Source organism: Theropithecus gelada, chromosome 4, assembly GCF_003255815.1.
Source record: "Theropithecus gelada isolate Dixy chromosome 4, Tgel_1.0, whole genome shotgun sequence".
Lineage (NCBI taxonomy): Eukaryota > Metazoa > Chordata > Mammalia > Primates > Cercopithecidae > Theropithecus > Theropithecus gelada.
The window spans coordinates 30,430,399-30,445,904 of NC_037671.1; the positions used below are offsets into that span (position 1 = coordinate 30,430,399).

At 44.8% G+C, this 15,506-nt stretch overlaps 3 non-coding genes across 3 annotated transcripts; all 3 read right to left on the reverse strand.

Moving 5' to 3' along the window:
* Positions 1 to 5,101: 5,101 nt before the first annotated feature.
* On the reverse strand, positions 5,102 to 5,208 carry TRNAL-CAA. The gene is made up of 2 exons: positions 5,171 to 5,208; positions 5,102 to 5,147 (listed from the first exon to the last, which is right to left on the reverse strand). It is a non-coding gene; the product is annotated as a tRNA-Leu (tRNA).
* A 1,162-nt stretch (positions 5,209 to 6,370) lies between these two features.
* TRNAL-CAA lies at positions 6,371 to 6,477 on the reverse strand. Its single transcript has 2 exons — positions 6,440 to 6,477; positions 6,371 to 6,416 (listed from the first exon to the last, which is right to left on the reverse strand). It is a non-coding gene; the product is annotated as a tRNA-Leu (tRNA).
* Positions 6,478 to 8,430: 1,953 nt separating this feature from the next.
* On the reverse strand, positions 8,431 to 8,539 carry TRNAL-CAA. Its single transcript has 2 exons — positions 8,502 to 8,539; positions 8,431 to 8,477 (listed from the first exon to the last, which is right to left on the reverse strand). It is a non-coding gene; the product is annotated as a tRNA-Leu (tRNA).
* Positions 8,540 to 15,506: the final 6,967 nt, after the last annotated feature.

Sequence of the window (15,506 nt, forward strand, 5' to 3'; positions counted from 1 at the left end):
TCAAGTACATTGATAGAGTTTGTAGAAAATATATTGTTACTGCTCTCTATCCTAAAAGACATCTTTACAAGTGAAAGCTTCAAAAATTTCCCCGAAGAGATTAATATGGAGTTAGTTACTTGAATCAAATTATGGGGTCTTTAATAACCTTGAGAATATCTCTGGTCTGCTAGATTTTGACCATCTCAACTGACTGGCACATTGTATTGAGCCTAAGAAATACCTTATTCGGGGCCGGGTGCGGAGACGGGCGGATCACGAGGTTGGGAGATGGAGACCACCCTGGCTAACACGGTGAAACCCCTCACTACTAAAAATACCAAAAAAAAAATACCCAGGCGTGGTGGCGGACACCTGTAGTCCCAGCTACTCGGGAGGCTGAGGCAGGAGAATGGTGTGGAACCCGGGAGGTGGAGCTTGCCGTGAGCCGAGATGGCACCACTGCATTCCAGCCCGGGCGACAGAGCAAGACTCCGTCTCAAAAAACAAAACAAAACAAAAAAAAAGAAAAGAAATTCTTTATTCGGACCTTGCTGATTTTGGAGTCCCTTCACACCACATAATACATCTGATATTTTAAGTAAAAATAATCAAGTAGGGAGATATAGAAGAAAGATTCAGAACAAAAGTAAAATAATATTTTCATTTTTATTCATGTTGGAAATATAAAGAGTCCATTAGAAAGAATGTAAACCAAGGAAAACATAAAAGATATTTAAATGTTCCGCCTGACCACAACGTTAAAATTAAATATATACACACCCAGTTGTATAAATGGACAAACTGAAGACTAAGGTCAGAACTAAATAACCTCAAAACAAACAAACAAACAACAAGACTCCATCTCCTTTAACACTCTCCCATGTTTACTTCGAAGCAACTTTTATAAGGTGTCATATGTGTCAGAAAGAATTGTTAGACTTAAAAATCGACAACAAAAATTACTGGGTCCTTCCTTTCAGTGATGTGCTTGGCGTTGTCTGGCAGACCCTCTAGCAAGTATCTGATTTTTTTAGAGCTATGCACCTTTGACTTTCTATTCACTAGGCTAAGCTCTGTGATGGTAGAAGTTAAGTTATAGAAAAGTGATAATAATTCAAGTGATTCATGTCTACATTAACCCTAAGATTTTACTCAGTTGAGATACAATTTTCAGCCTTTCTATTGTGTGTTGTTTGTTCTTCAAATTCATCTTTTAAGGGGTTTTCCCAATTTACTTAGTAATTAGCGAGATATATGAAATCTTAAACACTACATTCATGTTATATTTGTATGAAAGTCAGGTTTTCGGTTTTTCTTGTGGCTGATAACACCAGAACATTTTGGGGGTTCAAAAGAGGAAGAAAGAAGTCCTGACGGGGATGTCAAGTGCTGGATGACGAGCACATGATGGGGTGTGAGGTATAAGTTTGAAATATTTTAATTGTCAGAGAAAAAGGGACACCGAGCACATTTTCTAAAGTGTTTGGAAGGTAGGACTCCTTGGTCCAGAAATGGCAGAGAATTTGAGTTGTTGCAAATCGGTAAAAATGCCAGAGGCAGCAAATAGAAATACGAAGCTGAATGCTCTCTTGAGAAGAGACATGGTTTGCTAGGGAAAGTATTTACGTAAATTATTTTTAATCCCTAAAGGATTTTTTTTTTTTTTTTAAGGAGTCTCGCTCTGTAGCCCAGGCTGGAGTGCAGTGGTGCGATCTCGGCTTACTGCAAACTCCGCCTCCGGGGTTCACGCCATTCTCCTGCCTCAGCCTTCCGAGTAGCTAGGACTACAGGCGCCCGCCACCGCGCCTGGCTAATTTTTTTTTTTTTTTTTTTTTTTTTTTTTTTTTTTGGTAGAGACGGGGTTTCACCGTGGTCTCGATCTCCTTACCTCGTGATTCGCCCGCCTCGGCCCCCCAAAGTGCTGGGATTACAGGCGTTAGCCACCGTGCCCAGGCCCCAAAGGATTTAAAACAAAAAAAAATTTTTTTTGAGACGTAGTCTTGCCCTGTAGCCCAGGCTGGAGTGCAATGACGCGATCTCGGCTCACTGTTGCCTCTGCCTCCCGGATATGATTCTCCTGCCTCAGCCTCCCAAGTAGACTAGCTGAGATTACAGGCGCACGCCACCAGGCCTGGTTAATTTTTGTAATTTTGTGGAGACAAGGTTTCACCACCTTGACAAGGCTGGTCTCGAACTCCTGACCTCAGGTAATTCTCCCGCCTCGGCCTCCCAAAGTGCTGGAATTACAGGCGTGAGCCACTGCGCCCTTACAATACCCAAAGAATTTTGAAGAATTTTCCCTACATTTGCAGATGAAGAAAAGTTTCACAAATGATCTAAATAAAATAAAACACCATACATTTTACTTTCGGAAGTGATGGAGTTTGAATTTAAACACATATATCTGATTCAAGAGGTTTATGTTTGCTACTATTGCACTTTGCCTTTAAAACAATGCTGGGTTTGGCCGGGCGCGGCGGCTCACGCCTGTAATACAGCACTTTGGATCCCGAGGCGAGCGGATCACTCGAGAACAGGCTGCTCAACATGGTGAAACCCCGTTGGGTTTTAGCTGGGCGTGGTTGTGGCAGCCTGTAATCTCAGCTACTCGAGAGGCTGAGGCAAGAGAATCACTTGAACCTTCAAGGCGGAGGTTGCAGTGAGCCGAGATCGCACCACTACCCTACCGCCTGAATGACAAAGCGACACTCTGTCTCAAAATAATAACAATAAACAAGTTAAATATGAACAGGGAGGTGGGCTCCAGGTTGGCCTACATATCTGGCACACCTAGGAAGAGGGCCATGACAGTTGGGACACGTCATCCGCATCTGAGACTTCAAGAGTCCTTGGACCCTTCTTGCAGTTGAACTTATCTGGCTCAAGCAGGAACTAACAACTCCACAAGGGACTTTCCATGCCATGGAGGCAAGCGGAGTACGGTTTGCTCCAGTTTTGCTTGCTCCAGAAGTAACCTTTTGCTCATTATAATAGTAAAAAACACACCCCTGGAGGGAGATTTAAGATGTTAATGAGACATGCAATGTATGTACTAGCATGTATAGCCACAGCGCATGTGCACCCAGAGGATCACCCAAAACATGCTTACTAGTAACACCTCCTCCTGCCTGACACTTTTTGAATAAACATATAAGACTCCCGGCCAGGCGCGGTGGCTCACTCCTGTAATCCCAGCACTTTGGGAGGCCGAGGGGGGCGGATCACGAGGCCAGGATTTGGAGACTAGTCTGGCCAACATGGTGAAACCCCGTCTGTATTAAAAATACAAAAATTAGCCGGGTGTAGTGGCGCTTGCCAGTAGTCTCAGCTACTCGGGAGGCTGCGGCAGGAGAATTACTTGAGCCTGGCAGGCGGAGGTTACAGTGAGCCGAGATCGCGCCACTGCACTCCAGAGCCGGATTCTGTCTCAAAATAAATAAATAAATAATTTAAATAAAAGTAAAATTAAAAAAGAATCCCAAAAAGGGGGCATCCCCATTGCCAGCTGGCGCTGTCTCACCTTCAAGCAGCCTGCTCTGACTTAGCTTTCAGTGTATTTTCGTTTTTGCAATAAACTGTCTTAAGATGGTATCTTCGTTGTTGCTTGTCTCTTGCTTAAATTCTTTTAACCAAAAAACAAGAACGGAGGACTTCGCACTTCTCAGCAACATTTGAAGTTCTCCACTTGAAGACCAAAAACAACAACAACAACAACGACAAACAATTCACCCCGATCGTTGGGTACATAAAATAGGATCTTGCAATAGCTGCTTGCCAGTACATTCGAGTATGTCAGGATTGTCTTCTGAGTGTATGTTCGTTGTTTCATTTCTGTAGGAAATGAAGTTTCTGAAAGCTGCTAATTTGGGGCAGTAATTGAAAGCATCACTATGGAACAGAATGGAAAGTAATTGGATGTAATTGGACATACATATTGGATGTATGTCTCCCACCTTAATAAAGCAAGAGGGATTAGTGTGTGTGTGTATATATATTATTTATATATATACACACACATATATACACACACACACACACATACATATATATTTATTTATTGTTTACTCGGTAGAGTTTTAAATCAAGACGAAGATCTCTCTGTTCGTCCATCAAGGTCTTATATTTCTCTTACGTGCGTCCCATAATAACCTACATCCTGTCTCTTCACTTCACATCCCTTCTCCCATCACCCACAGAAAGAATCAAAGGGGATCTAGATAAGCGAGGGAGAGGAAGAACGGGGAAACACGGAAGGAAAAAAGGCGGAAGGGGGTGGGGGGAAGAGGTGGTGGTGGTTTGATCTTGAGGAAGGAAACGAGATGATTGTGCAATAATACTCCAGCCTATCCCTTGCAGAAACGATTAAGATGCTGAAAATAATTGTACAGGGAATATGCAAGTGCCACTCACCGGCTTGTTAAGTTAAAATGTGGGCGGAAGCATTGGGGACAGCTCCTGAAAGGTGGTAGTTGCAAAATGATTTTGGTAAAATCTGTATCTCAAGCTCTTGTCTCTGTTTTTGTTTGTTTTAGACATGAACTCGCTCTGTCGCCCTGGCTGGAGTGCAGCGGCGCGATCATACAACTCACTGCAGTTTCGCTCTCCTGGGCTCTCAAGTGATCAAGCCTTTCTCCTACCCAGGTAGCTGGGACTACAGGGGCGCGCCACCACGCATCGCTCATTTTTTGTATAGACGGCGTGGAACTCCTGGGCTCAAACAATCCTCCCCGCTCAGCCCCCAAATCCTAGTGGTTTTTTGCTTTGTGTGTGTGTGTGTGTGTGTGTGTGTGTGTGCGGCTTTTTGAGAGGGAGTTTTGCTTGGTCGCCAAGGCTAGAGTGCAATGGCACGATCTCGGCTCACTGCAACCTCCACCTCCCGAGTTTAAGCGATTCTCCTGCCGCCGCCTCTCAAGTAATTGGGATTACGGGCGCCCACCACTGCTCACGGCTAATTCTTGTATTTTTAGTAGAGACGGGGTTTCGCCATGTTGGCCAAGCTGGTCTCGAACTCCTGACCTCAGGTGATCCGCCCGTCTCGGCCTCCCAAAGTGCTGAGATTACAGGCGTAAACCACCGCGCCCGGTCCCCCAATCCTAGGATTAAAGGGGCAAAAGAGTTGTGTCAGAAGTGGGATTCGAACCCACGCCTCCATGCGGAGACCAGAAGCCCCAAACCTGGGAAGCAGTAACTTGAGTCTGGCGCCTTAGACCACTCGGCCATCCTGACACGTACTACCAATCCTTAAGTTTCATTATGTAACTCTTAGTCAGCAGACTCGGGCTCCGACAAAGGAGGAAAAGACCTCGGATGGATGGCGTATGCTCCCGGTTTTCAGAGCGGTATTTATTATTTTGCCCGATTGCCATTTAGAATAGTCTAAATGGTGCTAAAAATAGTGTCATCAAAATACCTTATGTTGCTATCTTTCAGGTTAAGTCAAAAATGAAATAATAGGGAAAGTGGCAAATACTCAGAACAGTGCTAAGTTTCTATCTAGCTCCGTAACAGTTTCCTGGCTAGAGGGACCCTCAAAGCTCAGTATTCAGCGTTCTAAGCAGGCGCTTTGTAGAGAGAAACAAAAGTCATACATGATTTTTATTTTTACTTTTCCGGTTTCCCCACCTAGCCCAAAATACGCTGTGAATACTTTGAAGCAGAAATAAAATCAGTAACAGAAAAATGAACTGTCTCAATTCAAAAGAATGGTTGAAAAAGATGAAGGTGGAGAATGGAGAAAAATAATTAACAATTTTATCATTTTAAGAGGTTTCTAGAGCAAGAAAGAGTGGTAGGTGCTTGTGAATGTGCAGAGGTGAGAAGAAGAGTGAAAAGGTGGAATTAATTATGGAGGCGGGGAAGACAGGAAGAAGAGACTTCAGGTTTGGAGAGGTAAATTAATCAAACTGTCCATGGCTCATTTTTGTTATTGGTCAACGAAATCTTTCTCCTTCTCTCTCCCTGTTTCCCTTACTGTTTTGTTGTTTTTCTTTGTCATGCCCACCATACAGCCCTTTCCTCTCTCCCAACATACGGGCAACCTCTCTAAAATATTTAAAATTATTATTTTTTGAGACAGAGTCTCACTCTGTCACCCAGGCTGGAGTGCAGTGGCTCGATCTCGGCTCATTGCAGCCTCTGCCTCCTGGGTTCAAGCGATTCTCTTGCCTCAGCCTCCCGAGTAGCTGGGACTACAGGCGCGCGCCATCATGCCTGGCTGATTTTTTTTGTATTTCTAGAAGAGACAGGGTTTCACCATGTTGGCCGGGCTGATCTCGAACTCCTGACCTCAGGTGATCCGCCCGTCTCGGCCTCCCAAAGTGCTGAGATTACAGGCGTAAACCACCGCGCCCGGTCCCCCAATCCTAGGATTAGAGGGGCAAAAGAGTTGTGTCAGAAGTGGGATTCGAACCCACGCCTCCATGCGGAGACCAGAAGCCCCAAACCTGGGAAGCAGTAACTTGAGTCTGGCGCCTTAGACCACTCGGCCATCCTGACACGCGCTGCTAGCTCTTAAGTTTCATTATGTAACTCGTGGTCAGCAGACTCGGGCTCTGCAGGAAAAGACTTTGGATGGGTGAAGTATGCTAGGTTCGTCTAGGCCTCCCAAAGTGGTGGGACTACATTATTATTATTGTTTGAGATGGAGTTTTACTCTGTCTCCCAGGCTGGAGTGCAGTGGCACCATCTTGGCTCACTGCAACCTCTGCCTCTCAGTTTCAAGCGATTCTCCTGCCTCAGCCTCCCGAGTAGCGGGGATTACAGGCGCACACCACCACGCCCAGCTAATTTTTGTATTTTTGGTAGAGATGGGGTTTCGCTATTTTGGTCAGGCTGGTCTGGAAATCCGGACCTCAAGTGATTCGCCCACCTGGCCCTCCCAAAGTGCTGGGATTACAGGCGTGAGCCACCGCGCCCCGCCGAAATTATAATAAACTATCCTTGAAAAATATGTTGTTGATTTACGTAATTTAAATCCTAACTTCTGACTGGGCGTGGTGGCTCACGCCTGTAATCCCAGCACTTTGGGAGGCCGAGGCAAGCGGATCACGAGGTCAGGAGATAAGAGACCATCCTGGCTAACACGGTGAAACCCCGTCTCTACTAAAAATACAGAAAATTAGCTGGGCGTGATGGCGGGCGCCTGTAGACCCAGCTACTCCGGTGGCTGAGGCAGGAGAATGGCGTGAACCCGGGAAGTGGAGCTTGCAGTGAGCCGAGATTGCATTACTGCACTGCAGCCTGGGCGACGCAGCAAGACTCCGTCTCAAAAAATAAAAATAAATCCTAACTTTTTTCTTTTACTCAACACGGTTTGAAAAATCTACTCATCCTGCTACATGTACATCTGCTTGGTCACTTGTGGCTGCTGCATAGTATGAAAACCATAGGCAGTATACTGATGGACATACAGGGTGCCTCTAACAATGCTACCTCAAAATGCTAGAAGCACTGTACCTGGCAAGGCCAATCATGGAGCTGAGCTGAAATTTCACTGAGGTGGATTCCTGGAAGTGGACTTACTGGGTAATAATTTAAAAGTTATACAGGAGGAAAACCCAGGTAATGTTAATATTGCAAAAAAAAACCTAGGACCCTAATTTTAAGACCAAGATTTCAATTTACGTAGTACTTCATATAATACAATTTTTATCTTCAAAAACAAGAGACAGAAAGGATATCCAAATCCGGTAATTTTGAGACGCAATCTCAGAAGGAGCTTTAAACTTAGTTTCTTTTTAACAGGATGAGTATTTCTTTGTTATCGATGACCCAAACGTGTTTTCAGCAGTGTCATAATCTTAGGGGTTCCTTCCTCTTAGGTTTTAGAGCTAACCTAGGAAATCTTTTGGTAGAAGTTTGTAACAGATTATTTTACCTGTGCAGAAAAGTAGTGAAGATTTTAGTAATTTCCGTCACATGACTGATCAGTTGAACCACTAAGGAAAAAGAACAGGGTGTTACCATCGTTGCTACAGCGGTGTGTGTTTACGACGGTTGCTGGTCAGATCAATGTCAGATTCCCCTTTCAGGGAGACAGACGATATACAGGAATCAGGAACGTTCCTACAGGGCTGTCTGAGAACGGAGACCTTTTTCTCGTGTCTTTCTTTTTTCTTTCCTTTTTTCGTTTGTTTAATTTTTGTCAGCTGATTCACAGACCAATAGATGGAAATCCACTGCTTACTTTCTTGCAAGAGAAAGGGATCTCCAACAGTGCTGCGGGACTGCGTCCAAATGGTACTGAAAATATCCCAGGATTCTGTAAGTCAGGGGTTTTCGTTTGTCGATTGGTTTGGTGTAAGAGAGATGCCTCTCTCTTTGCGAGACCCTGTTTGGCGAATATCTGTTGGGGCGGGAAATCTTGGAGATAGAAACGGCTGAACTATTGTGGCATTCCTTGGCGAAACTCGGTACAAATCTGGTAGGGAAAAACAAAATGTCGTACTCTGTCATAAGTGGGATTTGAACCCACGCCTACCATACGGAGACCAGAAGACCCGAACACAAGCAGCAGCAAGCTTGAGTCTGGCGCCTTAAACCACTCGGCCATCCTGACACTATGACACAGGAGGTGCAAGTACACGTGATGAGTAATGATGACTTACGGCTCGCCTCCCGGCTGAATCCCAGCCGCAAGTTATCTCTGGAATTTGCCCGACTAAACAGGAGTTCCGAATTCACTGATTACGGAATGAAAGCGTACAAGAGTACAACTGTTAGTGCGGAACTGAATAATTTTTACAGTACTGGAGACCAAGATGGGAGTGGGGGAACAAGATATGGAGGAGACGTTTCCACGTCGCCTCTCCCCTTCCTCCAGTAACTCCCTGCGCTCGGCCCTGCCCTCTCCCTCTGACCCAGCCCTCCTGCCCCGCATAGACCTCTGCTTACGATCCTGACCCTGTGGGGTCACTTTGCTCTTTGTTGCTTAAGTCCTGATGCAGCAGCTCCAACATGATGCTGCCCCAGGGCCGGTGGAAACTTTTCTGGACAAGAGGAGGTCATAGCAAGAGAGTGGGGCTGTTCTGTACATGGATTTCTAGGCATTCCGCCTTCTCCTCAACCTATCCGAAATGTGATTTCACCACCGGAAGTCATCCTTACATCTTTCATTTCATTACACAGTTGAGTAAACATCACCGTCTTCTGCCCTGTAGGGTCGCATGTGCTCTATAGTGATAAAGTGATAATCCTGTCTCTCCTCTCTCTAGAGCTCTCAGATGCTTTTCTGCAAATGTTACCCACTGTGGGAGGCAACAGCTTTTTCTTTTTTTCTTTTTTCAGACGAAGTCTTTCTCTTGTCCCCCAGTCTGGAGTGCAATGGCCCGATCTCGGCTCACTGCAACCTCTGCCTCCCGGGTTCAAGCGATTCTCCTGACTCAGCCTCCTGAGTAGCTGGGATTGCAGGTGCCCGCCACAACGCCTGGCTAATTTTTTGTATTTTTACTAGAGACAGGGTTTCACTATGTTGGCCAGGCTGGTCTTGAACTCCTGGTCTCAAGTGATCCTCCCGCCTGGACCTCCCAAAGTGCTGCGATTGCAGGTGTGAGCCACCACACCTCACCCTAGTTTCAGTTATTTGTGCCTGGCTAGAAATGTATCTATGTCTCCTCAGCTCCTGTTGCTCCCTTTTCATCCTACAAAGGAGGAGGCAAAAGTACTTGTTCCACAAAGTTTTATTATTAGGTATTTCAAAGGTCAACACAGTATTACGATAGCCTTATCAGGCATTAGCTGTAAGGAGAAGTGCTATGAATTTTAGTTGAGCCTTGTTTATCAGGCAGTGGCCACCAAAATATTGCAAAATCAGAATCTTCTTTTTGCTTTGTATATAAACTCTTAGTCCTACAGAACCAGTTAGCTATCTACTGATCCAAGATTGTACTAATGTATGTAGATATTGTCAGTGGATACATTCTGTTTTGGGGTAAATAACTATGAGGCATAAAACTGTGTAAAGCACAGCCACTCAAAGCGTGGTCTGCAACCCAGTGCTAATTCATAAATGTTAGTTACCAGTCTGGTCTGTTTCAAGATATGGAGCTTATGCCAGAAGGCAAATCGACTATATCACTAAGCATCTTTACTTCCATTGAATGACTGATTATTGTAGGAATAGTTTCTTAGTGAAGGCAGCAGTGCATTTAATTATACTTTGGTGCAAGTTTATCTTATTGTAGACCAGTAACTGGTGTTCCCTGCACAATTTTGCACACCAATAGTTTTAGAGGGGTATTCCAACACTTGCATGGAGGTCAGCATTTGTTGTTCTTTTTTTTTGGATGGAGTCTAGCTCAGCTGCCAGGTTGAAGTACAGTGACACGATCTTGGCTCACTGCAGACTCCGCCTCCCGGGTTCAAGTAATTCTCCTCCCTCAGCCTCGGGAGTGGCTGGGACTACAGGTGCATGCCACCACACCCAGCTGATTTTTGTATTTTTAGCAGAGACGGGGTTTCACCATGTTGGCCAGGATGGTCTCCATCTCTTGACTTCGTGATCCACCATCCCTGGCCTCCCAAAGTGCTGGGACTACAGGCGTGAGCCACTGCACCCGGCCCAGTATATGTATTTTTAAAAGAGGATTCATTCTATTGGTATAATTAGAAAAATATTTATGAAACATTATTTATATAGTTCATGAAGTCTCCAAGAAAAACAAACTGGGATAACAAAGCCAGAAAATATCACTGCAGCCTTATCAGGTTACTTAGAATGAACCAAGCTATTGCTTAAAGCCAGAAGCTGCATCACATTCTTCCCCAGGCCAGATGCCTCCTCACCCTTTTTTGACAGAAGGTGAGCCTTCTATATACTAGTCTCACTGAGATGCATCTGTTGGGAAGAACCAAGACTTCCTCTGTCATAGCAGTTTATGGCAAACCTATTCATACTCGTCCTTGCAATGGCGGCGCTCCCAATGTGAGAAAACAAAAAATATGTTGAGGTAAATACTATTTTTTATCAGTTACTGAGGCTTCAACTTATCCTATCATTCAAAGTTTATGAAGTATTGGTCGAGTTCCGTGGTTTACGCCTGTAATCCCAGCACTTTGGGAGAGACTGAGGCGGGCAGATCACTGACGTCAGCTCGAGACAGCCTGGCCAACATCACGAAATCCTGTCTCTACTAAAAATACAAAAATAAGCTGGGCATGGTGGCGGGCGCCTGTAATCCCAGCTACACTGGAGGCTGAGGCAAGAGAACTGCTTGAACCCGGGAGGCAAAGGTTGCAGTGAGCGGAGATCGCCCAGCCTGGGCAACAGAGAAAGATTCTGTCCAAAAAAAAAAAAAAAAGTACAGAAATTCATCACCCAACAAACTCCTGGGAGGCATCACTATAATTATAACAACAATCAGATAATGCAGATTATTCTGCATTTGCACTTCCAGATCCATTATTTGCCTTTCTTCTCCCTGGAAGGCTGTATCACTTGGCTCCTGGCACCCGGCTCAGGCTCCCGGATTCAGCCAATGGAAGACAGCAGCAGGAGATAAGAGGGCACAAAGAAAGAGAGGCAGATGCATGTACAGTATTTCTCCTACTTGCTCCCGGACAAGCTGTGTTCCTCCCATGGGCACAGCTCCCAGTGGGTGGTTCCTGTCCCGTTGCTGGAACTCATGCCAAATTCTGGCAATTCTGCCCCTTCCCTTTTCCCTTAATGCCTAGGAATATTGAAGATTCCCATTGTTCTGATCCCTAAAGATTTCTTCACATCTTGGTTCTCTAATTCTATAAAGAAGCCCTCCAATAGTCTCTCCTCAATCCACCCTTGGAATGTGCCCTGATGAATATAACCAGATTTACCCAAGTCCACTTCTGAGCCTTACTCTCCTGACAGCAGTGTGGGGAGGCACTTCAAAGATGGAGCCTAGGTCGGGCGCGGTAGCTCACGCCTGTAATCCTAGCACTTTGGGAGGCCGAGGTGGGCGGATCACGAGGTCAGGAGATAGAGAGCATCATGGCTAACACAGTGAAACCCCGTCTCTACTAAAAAATACCAAAAATTAGCCGGGCGTGGCGGCGAGCGACTGTAATCCCAGCTACTCGGGAGGTTGAGGCAGGAGAATGGCGTGAACCCGGGAGGCGGAGCTTGCAGTGAGCCGAGATTGCGCCACTGCACTCTAGACTAGGAGAGAGCAAGATTCCGTCTCAAAAAAAAAAAAAAAAAAAAAAAGATGGAGCCTATAAGAGCCTCAAGGTCCATGGCCTGAATAGTAACTTCCCTGCATTTGTGATTTTCCCTCTTAAACATAACTCTGAAATTAGAAATCGATATAATGGATGCTCTGAAAATACTCATTAAGACATTCTAATTAGACAAAGGTATACTACAATAGAAAGAAGCAGGATTTTTTTTTTTTTTTTTTTTTTTTTTTTAGATGAAGTTTCACTCTTGCCACCCAGGCTGGAGAGCAATGGTGTGATCTCAGCTCACTGCAACGTCTGCCTCCCAGGTTCAAGCAGTTCTCCTGTCTCATCCTCCTGAGTAGCTGGGATTACAGGTGCGCGCCACCACAGCTGGCTAATTTTTTGTATTTTGTTTTGTTTTGCTTTGTTTTGTTTTGAGACGGAGTCTCACTCTGTCGCCAGGCTGGAGTGCAGTGGCCCGATCTCAGCTCACTGTAACTTCCGCCTCCCGGGTTCAAGCGATTCTCCTGCCTCAGTTCTCCCAAGTAGCTGAGATTACAGGCATGCCCAGCTAATTTTTGTATTTTAGTACAGACAAAGTTTCACCATGTTGGCCAGGATAGTCTCCATCTCTTGACCTCGTGATCCACTCGCCTCGGCCTTTCAAAGTGCTAGGATTACAGGCATGAGCCGCCACTGGACCATTTTTTGTGTTTTCAGTAGAGACGGGGTTTCATCTCATTGGCCAGGCTGGTCTCGAACTCCTGACCTCAGGTGATCCTCCCACCTTGGCCTCCCAAAGTGTTGGGGTTACAAGCGTGAGCCACTGCTTCCTACTGGAAGTAGGAATTAATAACAATAAAAACAATAAAGTTAATTGTTTAATTTAGTATCACAGAGTCAAAGGGACAGATCCTACATTTACTAAATTCTGAATTATTCAGCTCCTCAAATCACATTTATCAGAAGGTTAAACCAAATACAAATAAATATTACTTCAGCATTTTTTATAATTTAGAAAGTATTACAATATAATCATTTGACTTATACATAAATTCAAAAGTCAACCAATAGCCATCAGTATGTTGATTTATTTCCTTCTAAGATTTTGCTATGCAAATACACTGAGAATGAAATTGTGACCATTCATAAAGTTTTGCCCTCTGCTTTTTTCACTCAATGGTAGTTCATGAACTTTCTCTGTATTATTAAATGCAGGTTTCTTTTAAAAACCTTTAAGAGCTGCATGATATTCCATGTGAATATGGTACAGTAAGATAAGCTTGCACCAAAGTATAATTAAATGCACTGCTGCCTTTACTGAGGAAGTTTTCCTACAATCAGTGAGTCAATGGAACTGAATATGAGTAGTGATATAGTTGATTTGCCTTCTGGCACAAGCTCCATATACAATATATACCTATACACGTACACATATATTACCTACATATACCTATATATAGTATATAGTATATAGTGTGGTGTTCATAAGTTGAAAGGTAGACCATTACCTATTTTCTAAAATCCAGATTCACAAGCAGAGACTTGAGCCTGGGAGACGGCAGTGCAGTCAGGGCATCTTTGGGAATGTGGCTAACAAATTTGGTAGAGGAAATGTGTACAGGAACAGGCTACCTATCCACTCCTAGTTCCCGCCCTTCAGCATTCTCCCTTTCATCTTTATTTTTCCTTTATGTCTGTGTTTTCTCACCACTGTCCCCTTCCCTCTGCCCCCTGACTTATTAGTCTTCTCTAATTCTGAAAGAGCCCAGAGGCCGGGCGCGGTGGCTCAAGCCTGTAATCCCAGCACTTTGGGAGGCCGAGACGGGCGGATCACGAGGTCAGGAAATCGAGACCATCCTGGCTAACACGGTGAAACCCCGTCTCTACTAAAAAAAAAAAAAAAAAAAAATACAAAAAACTAGCCGGGCGAGGTGGCGGGCGCCTGTAGTCCCAGCTACTCGGGACGCTGAGGCAGGAGAATGGCGTGAACCTGGGAGGCAGAGCTTGCAGTGAGCTGAGATCCGGCCACTGCACTGCAGTGAACCTGGGCGACAGAGCGAGACTCTGTCTCAAAAAAAAAAAAAAAAAAAAAAAAAAGAGCTCAGGTTGAGAAAAGCTCTGTAAAAGAGGCCATACCTAATTTTATCAAGAACTGAAGGTCTGTTTTATCTTTTTGTTCCAGACACCATCCATGTAAGTTCCCTGGTGCAAGCCTCTGCTGACTTGTGGAAAATGAAGTGAGAAGTAAGAGATATTAAGGCTGGTACTTTTCCAGAATTTCAGTCCTTGCAGGCCCTCGCGTAGCTGCCAAAACACTTGCGATATAATAGTGCGTTTGCAGGTTAAGTATTGTGTCACAAGTGCCTAATGTGGTAGAGATTTGAATGTATGCCTTGCCTACTCTTAATTACTGTGTACTCCTTGAGATAAAGAAGTGACATCCATAGTCTCTTTCCCATAATGATTGCTCATGCATTAGTGAATACTGTATTAAATGAATACCGTTAAGAATCAGAAGTCTTTTTTTTTTTTTTTGAGACGGAGTCTCACTCTCTCTCCCAGTCTGGAGTGCAGTGGCAGGATCTCGGCTCCGCCTCCCGGGTTTACGCCATTCTCCTGCCTCAGCCTCCCGAGTAGCTGGGACTACAGGCGCCCGCCACCATGCCTAGCTAATTTTCTGTATTTTTAGTAGAGAGAGGGTTTCACCGTGTTAGCTAGGATTGTCTCGATTTCCTGATCTCGTGATCCGCCCGCCTCGCCCTCCCGAAGTGCTGGGATTACAGGCGTTAGCCACCGCGCCAGGTTTAAGAATCAAAAGTCTTAATCTCAGCAGACAAGGAAAGAAAGAGAGCCCACTGAGATACCGTAAGAGCATTAAAAACAAAAACAAACAAAACAAATAAACAACAACAAAAAAAATTAGGCTCAAGTGATTCCTCTGAACGTAATAGACCTGTGTTTCACTGAGGTTATTCTTTTCTTTAGGCACTAGAAATCAGGAGGCGGAACACTGTACCTAAACATAAAACGACATTCTCAAAAACTGCCCTGCACAAGCTTGTTGGGACTTCACGATCCTTCTTGGACCTGCATCCCCCTCTTCTCTGGAACTCGGGTGATGTTAAGGAGCTTCAGAAGAAAGGGTCCCTTCTACCCAAGGAAGTTTAGGATTTTGGAGAATCTGAACAAACAACTGGCCCCTCTGGGAGGCGAACCTTTGATTCTAAGAAGTTCAGGATGGAGAATAGCGATAAAATTGACCTTACATTCTCTCCACTCTCACTCTGCCGCATTCATATGACCCCCCATTTCTTGTTTGGTTTTCCTATCGTTTGAGTTTATGCCACTTCCGGTCACAAGGGCATTATTTTGCCGGTATGACTTTGGGG